General features: G+C 42.4%; 4 pseudogenes; 2 read left to right on the forward strand and 2 right to left on the reverse strand.

Annotated features, from left to right (window-relative positions):
* Window positions 1–8,812: 8,812 nt before the first annotated feature.
* LOC134946415 (5S ribosomal RNA) lies at window positions 8,813–8,930 on the reverse strand (annotated as a pseudogene).
* A 143-nt stretch (window positions 8,931–9,073) lies between these two features.
* On the reverse strand, window positions 9,074–9,191 carry LOC134947053 (5S ribosomal RNA; annotated as a pseudogene).
* A 3,430-nt stretch (window positions 9,192–12,621) lies between these two features.
* Window positions 12,622–12,739, forward strand: LOC134947055 (5S ribosomal RNA; annotated as a pseudogene).
* A 143-nt stretch (window positions 12,740–12,882) lies between these two features.
* LOC134946460 (5S ribosomal RNA) lies at window positions 12,883–13,000 on the forward strand (annotated as a pseudogene).
* Window positions 13,001–16,734: the final 3,734 nt, after the last annotated feature.

Consider the following 16,734-nt stretch of genomic DNA (forward strand, 5'->3'; position numbering starts at 1 on the left):
GTAGTCCTGACTGGTGCTCCTTTTTCAGCCCTCCGCTCTCTGAGACGTCGATCAATCTTAATAGAAAGCTCCATGAGTTTATCGAGAGTCTCAGGAGCGGGATACTGAAGGAGACTGTCTTTTATAGACTCAGATAAGCCGAGGCGAAACTGACTGCGCAGGGCTGGGTCATTCCAGCCACAGTCGTTCGACCAACGGCGAAACTCTGTACAATAAACCTCTGCAGGATTTCTACCCTGTCTGAGAGCGCGTAACTGACTCTCAGTGGATGCCTCTCTATCAGGGTCATCATACAAAAGCCCTAAAGACCCCAAAAAAGCGTCGACTGACAACAATGCCGGATCCTCTGCTTTTAAACCAAATGCCCAGGTCTGAGGATCCCCCAGGAGCAAAGAAATAATGATTCCAACCCGCTGAGATTCAGTACCTGAGGAGATCGGTCTTAAACGAAAATAAAGTTTACAGGATTCTTTAAAATTAAAAAACTCCTTCCTATCACCAGAAAAACGGTCAGGCAAGTGCATTTTTGGTTCAGGGACTACCCTCGGGGAAGTTCGTAAAAGATCTTCCTGCGACTTCACCCGCAGGGAAAGATCCTGAACCATCTGAGTAAGTTCTTGAATCTGGCTGACTAGGAGCTGACCAGGATTTGGCCCTAAACCTGTGGGATTCATGAGGCCGATAACTCTTACAAAACTGAATAAGGAAAAAAATCAAACCCTGTTTAATTTTAAGTTTTGGTTTGGCCGGTAATAATGTTATGATTCCAGTACTCCTGACCGGAGGAGATCTTATGACAATGGCCAGAGTACTGGAAGGGAATGCTGGTTACGGGAGCAGGAAAGACTAGTTGCCCCTGGCGCCCTAACTCTATTGTCTCACCCGTGCTATCGGAAATCCCTTGCGAGACTATGGTTTCTTGAGCCCCTGGCAGCCACGTTTGAAAGGCGGATTATGTCTGCCCAACTCCGGTGCCCCCCGGTCTTAGTGAGAGACAAAGGGAAATCCGAGGCAGGATGATGACAAGAGGACCTCTGACTACAACAGGCCAAGGGCAACAAGCTAACTAACCAAACTTGAAGTATGCGCGGAAAAACCGCCAGATAAAAGGACAACCAAAATCCACTAGTCCATTACTCCTACCCAGCACCGCTGGATACCAGAGTGGATCTGTGGGAGCGGAATCCTCCGCAAAAGCTCCGAAACACAAATAATAATAATAAGTAATAAAGCGGCCAAGCCGCAACACACGGCTACGCCGCGACTCACGAAAATCCACTGGATGTTTAACGGTGCTCAGTCAGGACTCTAGGAACAGATGACGACTTCCGAGTGCAGGACAACTGAGGACAGGAACGACCGGATACAGCAGGACTGGAAACACTCTCAGCAAACAGATACAGCATGCAGGAAGCTATTACCGGCGTCTGTGTGAGGCACTGCAAGAGCATATAAACCGAAGCCCTCCAATCAACTGCTGCCAGTGCTGATTGCATGAATGCCGTGCAGCTGCCTTGCTGCACGGCCAGGAAACAGGTGCCCTTACTAATTTAAATGGACCCAGCAACGGGGAACGCGGTCCGCCAGTGGCGTCCCCGTTGCTAGGGTCCGTGCGGCTCCGTGCGCCCGGCGTCTAGCGTTGCCAGGGAGCCGGCGGCTGTACGCGCACGGCGTCCCTGGTTGCTAGGCGCCGGGCCGCACCGACGAGCGGACCCCGGCGCCTAACACTTCCTACAAGTGTAACATATCCTAGGTCTTTTCTTACTATCCGGGTTTTGGGGTTTAGGTTGATGAGACTTTGCTGCAAGAGCCTGTAGACTTATTGTCATCAGCTTCTCCTCCTGCTGTTTTCTACTCCTAGCAATATTCTTATGATGTTCAATTGCGCACGCTCTAAGACAAGCTACCTGTACCCTGTCCCTAACTGCCTTATTGAGTCCGTCCATTAGCACAGAGACAGCCATCTCCCTGTAATTCGCATCGTTCCCTGTATCTGATACCCCAATGTATCTATCCATTATTTCCAGGGCCCGATGGAAATATTCAGATGCCATTTCATTTTCCCTCTGTTTTATGGAGGAAATTCTTCTCCACTTAACAGTAATGGGGAAACACAACTCTAGTTGCCTATTAATTCGTTCTATATTTTCCTGATTGTTTCCGTCAGTCATAGGACTATCCAACTCTAACCTACAATCAGTGATACATTTTTGGGTGTCAATATTAGGGGGTAGGCATGCTTTTAAAAGTATCCGCCAATCTTTATTAGCTGGTTCATAAGCATTACCCAGATCTCTGATAAACTTTTGACATCTGGCTAAATACTCCCGGGGATCGGGGAATTCTGAAATGATTGACCACAGCTCAGCTCTGGACCACGGGCAATACATTGCATTATTCCTGGTGAGGATCACTCCCTGACTATCGGTTCCCCCATTGGGAGTTACTATTTCCAAGACAGGATGTAATCCTACCATTCCGTTTCTAATCTGTTTACTGTAGGGTGTTGTTGTCTCTGTGCAATGACCCGTCTCACACTTACCGGTAGCTGTGACCTCACCAGTTCTTTCAGTGGGGAACACTGGTACTGCTCTAACTGGGTGGACAGGCCCCACCTGAGTTTCCTGCAAAGCGACTGCCTGAATGAGAGCTGTGATTTGGCTGGATCCTTCATCTTCCTGTGACCTATGACCTTGAAAAGAGTTCAAAACAGGATACAACTTGCAAAGGTTAGGGTTAATACATTGCTCTTGCATACTACTATCATTTACAGATGTACCATTGATTGTAGCCATCTTATTCCCTTCGACCTGTGTCGGTAATGGTGATTTCGTGTCTCCATTCCTGCTAGGTTTGGAACCTGCTTTACGAGTTTGTTCCTTTTGCATCTCCCCCTCTTGCTGACATAAATTTAAACAATCGTTATGTCTAATCCTTTGTTTTTCTGACTTTGACACACTGGAACTAGTAGATCTAGAAAGAGTAGAGTAACTAATTCTGGGTTTTTTTACGGAACCAGATAAACTGTTGAATCAAGCGCTGAATGGATCGGAACCATGATTTCGGGATAGAAATTGGCAGGGTTTGGAAGAGGTACAACAGTTTTGGGAGTGTATTCATTTTAACTACATTAACCCTTCCCAGTCAAGACAATTGCTTAAAATGCCATCTACAATAGTCGTTGCGAATCAGAGGAATTATTGGTGCAAAATTCAAAGTAAATAGTTGAGAAAGGTTGTTCGTTAATTTGACTCCTAGGTAAGTAATATAATTAGGGCGCCAAGAGAAAGGAAATGCTTGTTGTAGGCCCCCAATCGTAGAAGAGGGAGCGGAAATATTAAGTGTGTTAGATTTAGCAAAATTAATTTTAAAATTAGACAATTTACCAAAGGTATCAAATTCTCGCATTAGGTGTGGAAGAGATATGGTAGGATTAGATATAACTGCTAGCAAATAGTCAGCAAAAAGAGACAACTTGTATTCCTCCCCACCAATTTGGAGACCCAAAATATTAGCATTAGTCCTAATTGCTCTCGCTAAGGCCTCAATACATAATACAAAAATCAGGGGAGAGAGGGGACATCCTTGTCTCGTACCATTACTAATACTAAAAGGGTCGGAGAGAGTACCATTAACTCTTACTCTGGCCATGGGAGAAATATATAAAGCCATAATTCTATGAAGCGCAATAGGTCCCAGGCCTACATGCTCCAGCACAGACCTCATAAAGTCCCAGCTGACTCGATCAAATGCTTTCTCAGCATCTGTTGAAAGCAATATTGTGGGCAATCGCCGCTGACAAGCTAGGTGTATTAAATTCAAGACCTTGGTGGTATTATCTTTGGCTTCCCTACCGGGAACAAAACCTACTTGATCCCCATGTATAATGGAGGGAAGAAGATTATTTGACCTAATAGCCATGATCTTAGTGTACAATTTTAGATCAACATTCAAAAGTGAGATAGGTCTGTAGCTGGAGCATAACGCGGGGTCCTTTTGTGTTTAGGAATTACTGTTACATGAGCCTCCAAAGACTGAGGAGAGAAATGTGAGGTACAGTAGCAGAAATGGCGTTATAGGTACGAAGCAGCAAAAGTGTCAATCTATCTTTAAACATTTTGTAGTAGGCTATTGTGAAGCCATCAGGTCCAGGGCTTTTGCCTGATGGAGAAAAAGAAATTACACGGTCGAGTTCCTGAAAGGGGAAAGGTCGCTCTAAAAGTTCTATATCTGTCATTGAAATAGTAGGATAATCCATTGCTAATAAATAATCCTTAATCTGCGGTATCGTATTCGGTGAGTTAGGATTAGCCGAGGACTTCGCTAAATTATAGAGAGTTGAATAGTATTGTTTAAAACAAGATGCGATTTCCCGGGTTTTGGAATGAGGCATTAAACTAATAAATGATGTAGAATGTTGTGTACGAAGGGCACGGCTTACCTGGTTTATTGCCCATTAGTAATAACGATTTCTACATTTACGCATAGAGTGTATGGTATTGTCAGAAAGCACTTTATTCAGTTGGGCTCTAACTTCCACTAATTTTGTGTAGGTCTCTCCAAAAAGAGAAGATTTATGAGCTGATTCTAGGGTGTGTATCTGTTGTAAAAGGTTAGTTATAAGGGCTGTTTTTTAACATAAGTTCCCAACTGAATCAATTTACCTCGGATGTCACATTTATGTGCCTCCCATACTATAATCTTGGACACTTCAGAAGTATCATTCAATTCTATTTAATCAGATAAAGTCTTATCGAGCTCACCTTTACAATAAACATCTTGTAAAAGAGATTCATTTAAACGCCATGACCATTGACCTAAAGTACAGGTCTGGAGCGAAAGAGTAATTGATATGGGAGCATGGTCAGACCACGTGATTGACCTATAGAGGCATCTAGAAGAAGGGGAAGGTGTCGGTGGCTTAAAAATAAATAGTCTAAGCGGGAATAAACCTGGTGGGGATGGGAATAAAAAGAGTAATCTCGGGTAGTGGGATGCAGAACCCTCCAGGTATCAGCCAGCTGAAGCTCATGAAATGTTTTCCGAACTTGGCAGTACTTGCGTTTTGAAAATCTTGGGGCTGCAGTAGAAATATCCAATGTAGGATTCATAGACCAATTAAAATCACCCCCTAATATGACAACGCCTTTCAAAAGGGAGTCAAGTTGCATTAATAACGAGGTGAAAAACCGTAGTTGGGCTTGATTAGGAGCATATAATACAATAAAGGTGAATGCTTGTTGAAAGATTAGACATATTAACAAAAGTAGTCTACCTGGAACCAGTTTGTGAACTACTATATCTGTGACAAAAAGTTTCTTTGAGAATAAAATAGCTACACCTTTCGTTTTACCGTCTAGATTATTGCAAAATAACGACAAAGGAAAATGGCGGTCTGATAGGGAGGGAGATCGAGAGCCTGTTTTAAAATGTGTCTCTTGGATTAGGGCTACATCTACCTTATCCACCCACAACGACCTAAGTAATTTAGATAGTTTTTCAGGTATGTTAAGTCCTTTTACATTATACGAGATTTTAATTTGAGTTGGACCACTCATAGGATCCAAGTTAAGGGGATTGTCAGCATGGTTCCCAGGGAGACTACTAAGAAAAAGAAAAAAAAAAAAAAAACACAAGAGAGCGAAAGGAAACTTAAGACAGGATATTAAAAGAAAAAATATTCCAACAACATTGAAACACCCGCCGTGGAGACCATGTCCTAACAGTAGGATCAAAGCTCCAAGAATTAGTAACATACTAAGCGGGTAAGGGGACAAGGGAGTCGTTGTCAGGAGACATATATATATATCAATTATCAGAGACAGATGTCTTATTGTCATGCTTGATGTAACAAATAAACATCTAACACCTAAACATGGTAAATAACACATAAAGGCCAACACAAGCTATGCTTGTAGAAAAAACTTTGCAAATATAGTAAATCTATAACAAACCAAGAGAAAAATGTAAAAGAGACCTCACCACCACTGAGGAGCAATGGGTCTCACGTAGTGGAGAACAAAGACAAATAGAAAGAAGACTCAATCGAGTATTGTCCGTGTCCAAAGATACTGCAACAGTGGTTGTAGCATTCTTGGGGTACCAGACCGTCTGCCAGGAGGTGCTTCTATGTAGGTGTTGAGGCAATGTCAATTGTGGGAGAACCACCTCCCAGTCTGGAATGGTCATCTTTGGTAGGCCCAGAGTTGCACAAAAGGATGGTAAATCAGAAGAATTATGTAGGAAGAGCACTTTTCCAGAATGAGAAACCTGAAGGTTAAAGGGGAATCCCTAGCGATACTTTAGTTGTCGTTTACGAAGTTCATCCGTCAACGGTTTCAAAGCCTTACGCTGTTGAAGGGTATGCCAGGACAAATCTTGATAAAGGAAGATCGGCTTTCCATTAAAATCCACTTTATCCAATTGACGCACCTTGCGCATTATTTCTTCTTTTTGTGTAAAATAATGCAGGCAGCAAATTACCTCTCGGGGTCGATCTGAGGAGAGTCCACGAGGCCTGAGAGCACGATGAGCTCTGTCAAAATCAATGATGGTATTTGGCTCGTTTTCCAATAATTCATTAAAAATCTTCGTGAGAGCATCTATCAGACCTGATTGTGGAACATCTTCTGGAAGGCACCTTGGTGGTCATTCCGAGTTGTTCGCTCGGTAATTTTCTTCGCATCGCAGCGATTTTCCGCTAACTGCGCAATGTTCGCACTGCGACTGCGCCAAGCAAATTTGCTATGCAGTTAGGTATTTTACTCACGGCATTACGAGGTTTTTTCTTCGTTCTGGTGATCGTAATGTGATTGACAGGAAGTGGGTGTTTCTGGGCGGAAACGGGCCGTTTTATGGGAGTGTTTGAAAAAACGCTACCGATTCTGGGAAAAACGCGGGAGTGGCTGGAGAAACGGAGGAGTGTCTGGGCGAACGCTGGGTGTGTTTGTGATGTCAAACCAGGAACGACAAGCACTGAACTGATCGCACTGGAAGAGTAAGTCTCGAGCTACTCAGAAACTGCACAGAGAAGTCTTTTCGCAATATTGCGAATCTTTCGTTCGCAATTTTGCTAAGCTAAGATTCACTCCCAGTAGGCGGCGGCTTAGCATGTGCAAAGTTGCTAAAAGCAGCTTGCGAGCGAACAACTCGGAATGAGGGCCCTTATGCAAATATTATTCCGTCTTCCCCTATTGTCCAGGTCCGTCATTCTGTTTTGTAGCGCACGTATTTCTGTAGTTTGAGCCGTAAGTATATCCTGTAAGGACTGGAAAATTGTATCAGAAGCATCTTGGCTTTCTTCAACAGCTGTCGGTCTGCCTGACAGTTGTGAAATGTCCCTCTTAACTATCGCAAGTTCCTGTCTAATCGTATCTTGAAGATCCTGTTTAGTTGGGAGCGATTTAAGAAAAAGTAAATATTTCCTTAAGATCATTCCTATCATAGGAGAGAGGGATCCACATTAGACAATGACTTTGGCGAGGAAGAGGCTGAGGAAGAAGGACTTGCTGCCATTGGGTCTTGATCAGTCTCGGAGGGTGTAGGTTGGAGAAATGGCCTTATGGTAGGTTGAGATGAAGAATTCCTTGGTCGAGACATGTTACCCTTCTGTGAGTTGGGGTTTTTTTTGGGTTCTGACCATAATGTGGAAATAAAGCAGTAAAAGCGTATTTTGGTCTGAACTGTAGTGAGGAATAGGTGCAGAAGCTACATAAGAATACGTCTATTGAGCAACGACTCCCATCGGCCTGGCATTAATATATCATGGAGCAACCTGCATTACACCCGGGCATAAGAGATTATAAGCTTCATATCTGATGCCATCTGCGTCAGGCAAATATCCAACTCTCAAGGTGTAATTCTGCCTTGTTGGTTTCACAGACAGGGGGACCCTGATTCTGGGCTGGTAAGATGGCCACCCATCCCTAAATCCGCTTCAGATAGAGGACAGTGCACTGTGCTCTAATTAGGTATGTTGCCAGGGAACAATAGTTGAGGGCTACAATCATGGAGGGTCCCCAGAGGTATGCAAAGGGGAGATAGAGCAGGGTATGGGAGTCAGCAGAGGGAATCACAGCACGACCCGTCATTCCTGGAAGTCAGGCCCAGAGTTACTATAAAAGTCAATCCCCTGCTCCTGACGGAGCAGAGGCCGAACTCACCAGGGACAGCCCGGACCAGAACTGAGAGCAGGCTGGGGGGGACCAGGCACCAGTAAACCAGGTAGGCTGGGGGCAGAAACCGTGTCCACGGTCTGTGGCAGAATTCGGCCGGGTCTCCGGAGCTCCACGCTGGCCACGCGCCGTTTCCAGGATTGGCCAGCTACCTAAGGCCGCGGCTTCACCGGATGTAGTAGGCCGCAGACGGCGGGGCTCAGGAAATGGGTAAAGCAAGAGAAAAAGACAAAAAAACCTTTTTTGGGAGCACTCATTTGTTATGATAGAAATAATGTATATAATATTAAAACATAACCTTTAATTAAACCTTGAATAAAAAAAATTTTGGACAAAGAATTGGGACTCGTGTGTGGTGTTATCTGTTAGTGTAAATCTTATTTAACCTTTATAACAATTGAGGTATAAGATAGTTAAGAAGGTGAAAATATCAGAGGGATGGTAAAGGATACCAAATGGTTTCTTAGGATCCAGGGTATCCAGAAAAATCACTGTACATGCCTGAATTAAGGGGTATCTAGGTTAGAACAATGTAGGCTTTGTCAGAATAGAGCTCAAGAGGTATGTAAGAAGGATGGAGCAAGGAATGCAATGAGGCTTCCCTTAGTGAGAAGGGGGGCAGGGGGATTTTGGACAGAGGCCCACTACACCTGGTATTCTCAGGAGGTTTCCCATCCTAGTACTGACCAGACCATGCCTGCTTAGCTTCCGAGATCGGACAGGATCAGGCGTATTCAGGGTAGTATGGTAGTGGGCCGATGATGGTGGGAAAAAGAAGGAAGAAACACTTCTATTTTCTGTACTCTAATAAAACGATACCATGATGGTCTGAAATGGTTTTTCCAGATAAGAGAGTGTGTGGAGATTTGTGGGATGAGGGCAAGTTTTTCCTTAAAAATGGCCCACTGCACCTGGTATTCTCAGGAGGTTCCCCTTCCTAATACTGACCAGGCCATACCTGCTTAGCTTCCGAGATCGGACAAGATCGGGCGTATTCAGGGTAGTATGGCCGTGGGCCTTTCATAAAGGAGAAGGAGAGGTCACACTCTGCTTACTGTACTTTACATAAATCAGGACTAAAATGGTCCGAAATGGTATTTCCAGAAAGGAGTGTGTGTGGAGAAATGAAGGAGTAAAGACAGAAAAAGGGAAGGGGGGAGAAAGAATTAATGCAAAGGAGAGGTGTTGATTGTATAAGTCTCCAAATTGGAGATCTAATAATAATGAATAAATAATCATGGGGAAAATACCCCCAAAAAAATACACAGACTCGCTGTGTGATGTTGTGGGAGATATGCTGACAAAAGTTATAAAGTGTGATCACTGAAAAAAATATATAAAGTTAGATGGCTAAAATGTGCTCTTCAAATGCAGGGTTGCTTGCTTACTGGGGGAGACCCACAGGGTGGATATAGAGCTCAAGGCTGGCTCATAAAAATTGGTTAGAAAACACAAATGTATACTGTTACTTGCTCCATAGAAACAGAAAACGATTAATGAATGAAAAAAGATATAAGTTTAGAGCTCAGGGCTGGCTCACAACAGATACATTAAGCCTTATTTCATCCTCTTGAGGACTGCCATAACATTGGAAAATAATAAATAATTTGCACTCAAATGCTGCTGATAATACAAGACATGCAAATATAGATATACATTAGTGTAAGTGAAAAATAACATAACCGTGATTGATATCCATTTGGGGCATGAGCGGGGAGGTAATGAAATCTGGACTGTAAATAGTCCTATACCACAAATAGTGCTTCTGTTGCTATGCAATAATGCCACAGGAGCAATTGGTTTAGGGGGGAGAGAGTGGATAATCAAGTCCTGGTGGTTAAGTGTGTTACCGCAGCCGCAATGTGTGCGGTCAGTGTTGTCCAGGAATCCCCCGGCGTTCGCCCGCTAGCAGTGATGAGCGCGGCCGCCCGCTTCCGGACGGGGCGTGGCCGCGATGACGTCACCGAAGGACGACTCTCGACGTACGTTTCACCTAGATAGGCTTGGTCACGAGAGCCTCTCTCTACTGCTCTCCTGTGACCAGTATATGAGTACTGGATTGACCAATAAAGTTAGTGGAAGGATGATGGATAGATGACTGGACCAATCAGGTCATTGCTGGAATGATAAATGCGGCCATTTTGGAAAAGGGAAAAGGATGATTATGTATGAGACAGGAGTAGGGAAACTGTGCATGATGATGAATACAATAAATGTTGATGTATATGTGTAAATATGTATAGGATAAAATGTACATATAAATGGATGCAGGGCTGATATGAAAAAATATGAAAAAATGAAAATTGATATGAAATAAATTATAAAGTGTGAGTTGAAAATGAAATTAAATTAAAATAAATATAACAATAATAATAAAATGAAATAAAAATAATAATAAATAAAAATAATAATAATAATGATAAAAATAAAAAATAAATAAAAGAGATATAGATATAAAAATAAAAATAACAATAAAAAAATGAAAATAAATATAAAAATAAATAAAAATAAATAATAAATATAAAAATAAAAATAAATAATAAATATAAATAAAAATAATATATATATATATATATATATATATATATATAAATATATAAATATAAATAATAAAATAAAAATAAAAATAAATATAAAAATAAGGATAAAAATTAAAAATGAATAAGAGGATAAGGAATAGGTGAGAGACTTGTGGGAACATAAAAGGGGAAGGACTGATGAGAGACACCTATCATCAGTCCTTCCCCTTTTATGTTCCCACAAGTCTCTCACCTATTCCTTATCCTCTTATTCATTTTTAATTTTTATCCTTATTTTTATATTTATTTTTATTTTTATATTTATTTTTATTTTTATTATTTATATTTATATATATATATATATATATATATATTATATTATATTTATTTTTATTTTTATTTATATTTATTATTTATTATTTTTATATTTATTATTTATTTTTATTTATTTTTATATTTATTTTCATTTTTTTATTGTTATTTTTATTTTTATATCTATATCTCTTTTATTTATTTTTTATTTTTATAATTATTATTATTATTTTATTTATTATTATTTTTATTTCATTTTATTATTATTGTTATATTTATTTTTATTTCATTTCATTTTCAACTCACACTTTATAATTTATTTCATATCAATTTTCATTTTTTCATATTTTTTCATATCAGCCCTGCATCCATTTATATGTACATTTTATCCTATACATATTTACACATATACATCAACATTTATTGTATTCATCATCATGCACAGTTTCCCTACTCCTGTCTCATACATAATCATCCTTTTCCCTTTTCCAAAATGGCCGCATTTATCATTCCAGCAATGACCTGATTGGTCCAGTCATCTATCCATCATCCTTCCACTAACTTTATTGGTCAATCCAGTACTCATATACTGGTCACAGGAGAGCAGTAGAGAGAGGCTCTCGTGACCAAGCCTATCTAGGTGAAACGTACGTCGAGAGACGTCCTTCGGTGACGTCATCGCGGCCACGCCCCGTCCGGAAGCGGGCAGCCGCGCTCATCACTGCTAGCGGGCGAACGCCGGGGGATTCCTGGACAACACTGACCGCACACATTGCGGCTGCGGTAACACACTTAACCACCAGGACTTGATTATCCACTCTCTCCCCCCTAAACCAATTGCTCCTGTGGCATTATTGCATAGCAACAGAAGCACTATTTGTGGTATAGGACTATTTACAGTCCAGATTTCATTACCTCCCCGCTCATGCCCCAAATGGATATCAATCACGGTTATGTTATTTTTCACTTACACTAATGTATATCTATATTTGCATGTCTTGTATTATCAGCAGCATTTGAGTGCAAATTATTTATTATTTTCCAATGTTATGGCAGTCCTCAAGAGGATGAAATAAGGCTTAATGTATCTGTTGCGAGCCAGCCCTGAGCTCTAAACTTATATCTTTTTTCATTCATTAATCGTTTTCTGTTTCTATGAAGCAAGTAACAGTATACATTTGTGTGTTCTAACCAATTTTTATGAGCCAGCCTTGAGCTCTATATCCACCCTGTGGGTCTCCCCCAGTAAGCAAGCAACCCTGCATTTGAAGAGCACATTTTAGCCATCTAACTTTATATATTTTTTTCAGTGATCACACTTTATAACTTTTGTCAGCATATCTCCCACAACATCACACAGCGAGTCTGTGTATTTTTTTGGGGGTATTTTCCCCATGATTATTTATTCATTATTATTAGATCTCCAATTTGGAGACTTATACAATCAACACCTCTCCTTTGCATTAATTCTTTCTCCCCCCTTCCCTTTTTCTGTCTTTACTCCTTCATTTCTCCACACACACTCCTTTCTGGAAATACCATTTCGGACCATTTTAGTCCTGATTTATGTAAAGTACAGTAAGCAGAGTGTGACCTCTCCTTCTCCTTTATGAAAGGCCCACGGCCATACTACCCTGAATACGCCCGATCTTGTCCGATCTCGGAAGCTAAGCAGGTATGGCCTGGTCAGTATTAGGAAGGGGAACCTCCTGAGAATACCAGGTGCAGTGGGCCATTTTTAAGGAAAAACTTGCCCTCATCCCACAAATCTCCACACACTCTCTTATCTGGAAAAACCATTTCAGACCATCATGGTATCATTTTATTAGAGTACAGAAAATAGAAGTGTTTCTTCCTTCTTTTTCCCACCATCATCGGCCCACTACCATACTACCCTGAATACGCCCGATCCTGTCCGATCTCAGAAGCTAAGCAGGCATGGCCTGGTCAGTACTAGGACGGGAAACCTCCTGAGAATACCAGGTGTAGTGGGCCTCTGTCCAAAATCCCCCTGCCCCCCTTCTCACTAAGGGAAGCCTCATTGCATTCCTTGCTCCATCCTTCTTACATACCTCTTGAGCTCTATTCTGACAAAGCCTACATTGTTCTAACCTAGATATCCCTTAATTCAGGCATGTACAGTGATTTTTCTGGATACCCTGGATCCTAAGAAACCATTTGGTATCCTTTACCATCCCTCTGATATTTTCACCTTCTTAACTATCTTATACCTCATTTGTTATAAAGGTTAAATAAGATTTACACTAACAGATAACACCACACACGAGTCCCAATTCTTTGTCCAAAAATTTTTTTATTCAAGGTTTAATTAAAGGTTATGTTTTAATATTATATACATTATTTCTATCATAACAAATGAGTGCTCCCAAAAAAGTTTTTTTGTCTTTTTCTCTTGCTTTTTCCAATTGTAGTATAACCTACAAAATTCCTGGGAGCACCGCCAATCATTAGCAGTTTAAGATTCACTTGATAACTGTATGTATATTGGTATTTTCATTGTAATATTTAATGTGGTACTCTAAGAAAATTATTTGACTAGTGCGGCTCCACACACAACATTTTCTGCTCAGGAAATGGGTCCCTTAGCTCTGCGAATGATGCGGGCAGTGGCAACAGGGACCCCAGATAGGGCTATTATAGCAGGAGCCCACAAAAAGCTGGTCCACACTATTAGCCAGCCAGGCCACGCCCCCCAGGCATCTCTTTTCATTTATGGGCGGAAACTTTCTTTTGCTAACATTAGCAGTTCCGTAACCTAGAAAATCGCCCTTTCAATTGCGTGTGCATACAAACATAAATTATTCCATACAGTATATCTCTGTCACGATCCGGGTATCTGGACGCCATTTCTTACCTATCAGATGCCTTCTAAGGCTGGCTCAGCGCTCCAGGACCGGATCCCATCTGTCATCCTGATGTGCACATTCCCGCATCCTCTCCTGTCTCTCTGGACGCAGTCACAGTAACGCCTTATACATCTGGCATGGCGTCTCCCGCGGCCTCCGCCGCCGTCCCTGAGCTTCTGCATTCAGAGTGGCGATTACGTCAGCCGCGGCCTCCGCTGTGTCCGCGTGGTCGGATGTGCATCTGTCAGCCTGGCGTCTCCGGTGGCCGGCGCCGCCATTACTGTTTTCCAGACCACATGGATTACAATCCAAACTTCCCTCCAAGTGTCTGCATGGGCGCAGCCATCTTGGATTCTGTCAGCTGATCATTCCTACCAATCCGTTGTCAGTATTATTAATTTGCATAATTGCCTAGCCAATGCCTTCCTTGCTGCAGGTATAAATAGGTTGTGCCTGAGCAAGGAAGGCGTCAGTGCTTTGGTTGTCAAACCTAGTTCCAGTTTGTCTCTCTCCTGTGATTGTCTTCCAGGTTCCAGCTCCTGTCTCCCGACTTCTGCTATAGAGACCCGCACCAGCATTCCATCTGCGGTGTAGCCTGACTCTCCGATCCATTCTGGACTCACCTGTTTCCAGCTACAACAATCACCTGCTTCCAGCCCAGCTTCCAGCAGTGTACAGCTTCTCTTAAAGGGCCGGTGTACCAGCATTCCATCTGCGGTGTAGCCTGACTCTCCGATCCATTCTGGACTCACCTGTTTCCAGCTACAACAATAACCTGCTTCCAGCCCAGCTTCCAGCAGTGTACAGCTTCTCTTAAAGGGCCGGTGTCCTTTCTGCAGTTTACCTCTCTCCACCGGTATTATTATTTCTCCGTTCTCAAATTCTACATTTCATCCATATTGCATCGCTCTCAAGCCTCATTTATTATTTAACTGGTTCCAGCCAGTATCCACTCCGTGCCAACACCTGTCTGGTTCTAACCAGTACCCACAGCAGCATTTTATCTTCAGCAGTCCAGCTTTCCCTGGAACACCAGCTGGCACGACCCTGGGCTTTCTGCATTGCTACAGTTGAGCCTGGTAAGGACTTTCCAACTTGCAGATAATAAGAACTGTCTCACACCACCAGAGCTCTGTGGCCCCTGCCACCCTGTAGTACCCAGGAACTGTATTATTATTTCTCTGCTGATTTTTATGTTCTTTTACTGCTACTGTGATGCATGGAGTTTGTCATAAATAAACATCATTGACTTTTATTCCTGGTTGTCGTGGTCACGCCTTCGGGCAATTCTTCTATATGTCTAGGGGTCTGATACAACCTGCCAGGTTCCATTACACACAACAGACAAAGAGGAAGGGGGGTGCAAATCCCCAACCCCCAAATTCCCTTCCGCACACTGAGAATTACCTGTAACAATCCCTGAACCTATCTGGTAATAAAATTCAGAGAATTCGTCACAAATGTTTGCAAACACATGTTTAGCTGCTGGCCACTTCACGGCTTCTCTGATACAGCAGTCCTAACCTACATAATAGCAGTGCCCACATAGGGCCATGTAATTTGTCACAGTACGCCTCATGATAAAGGCTTTTACTAAAACACTTCCAAACAGAGAGCTAACTTACCCGGGAGCCACCTCCAGGATCTCCCATTGGCACTACAAGGAACAGCATGCCTTCCAAATGCTGCTCCCATTCAATGCCTCATGCACACAAGCAGACAAACAGTTAGGAAGCTGCTCAATCATACCTGGAGGTAATTATATATCAGGTGCTGGAAGGGGGAGGGGTAACAGACAAACAACAGACAAAGAGGAAGGGGGGTGCAAATCCCCAACCCCCAAATTCCCTTCCGCACACTGAGAATTACCTGTAACAATCCCTGAACCTATCTGGTAATAAAATTCAGAGAATTCGTCACAAATGTTTGCAAACACATGTTTAGCTGCTGGCCACTTCACGGCTTCTCTGATACAGTCCTAACCTACATAATAGCAGTGCCCACATAGGGCCATGTACAGCTTCTCTTAAAGGGCCGGTGTCCTTTCTGCAGTTTACCTCTCTCCACCGGTATTATTATTTCTCCGTTCTCAAATTCTACATTTCATCCATATTGCATCGCTCTCAAGCCTCATTTATTATTTAACTGGTTCCAGCCAGTATCCACTCCGTGCCAACACCTGTCTGGTTCTAACCAGTACCCACAGCAGCATTTTATCTTCAGCAGTCCAGCTTTCCCTGGAACACCAGCTGGCACGACCCTGGGCTTTCTGCATTGCTACAGTTGAGCCTGGTAAGGACTTTCCAACTTGCAGATAATAAGAACTGTCTCATACCACCAGAGCTCTGTGGCCCCTGCCACCCTGTAGTACCCAGGAACTGTATTATTATTTCTCTGCTGATTTTTATGTTCTTTTACTGCTACTGTGATGCATGGAGTTTGTCATAAATAAACATCATTGACTTTTATTCCTGGTTGTCGTGGTCACGCCTTCGGGCAATTCTTCTATATGTCTAGGGGTCTGATACAACCTGCCAGGTTCCATTACACCTCAGCCCCTACAACTGAGGCTGCCTCCCGTCAGCTCAGGCCCTCAGTTGTGACAATCTCAATCCAAAATGCCAGAGTCATTTCTTCTTGATAAAGTTTATCTTTTAGATATGGGGCCTAATTCAGAGCTGATCGCAGCAGCAAATTTGTTAGCTAATGGGCAAAACCATGTGCACTGCAGGGGGGGGGGGGCAGATATAACATGTACAGAGAGAGTTAGATTTGGGTGGGGTGTGTTCAAACTGAAATCTAAATTGCAGTGTAAAAATAAAGCAGCCAATATTTACCCTGCACAGAAACAATATAATCCAC

The sequence above is a fragment of the Pseudophryne corroboree genome, chromosome 7, assembly GCF_028390025.1.
Source record: "Pseudophryne corroboree isolate aPseCor3 chromosome 7, aPseCor3.hap2, whole genome shotgun sequence".
NCBI lineage: Eukaryota > Metazoa > Chordata > Amphibia > Anura > Myobatrachidae > Pseudophryne > Pseudophryne corroboree.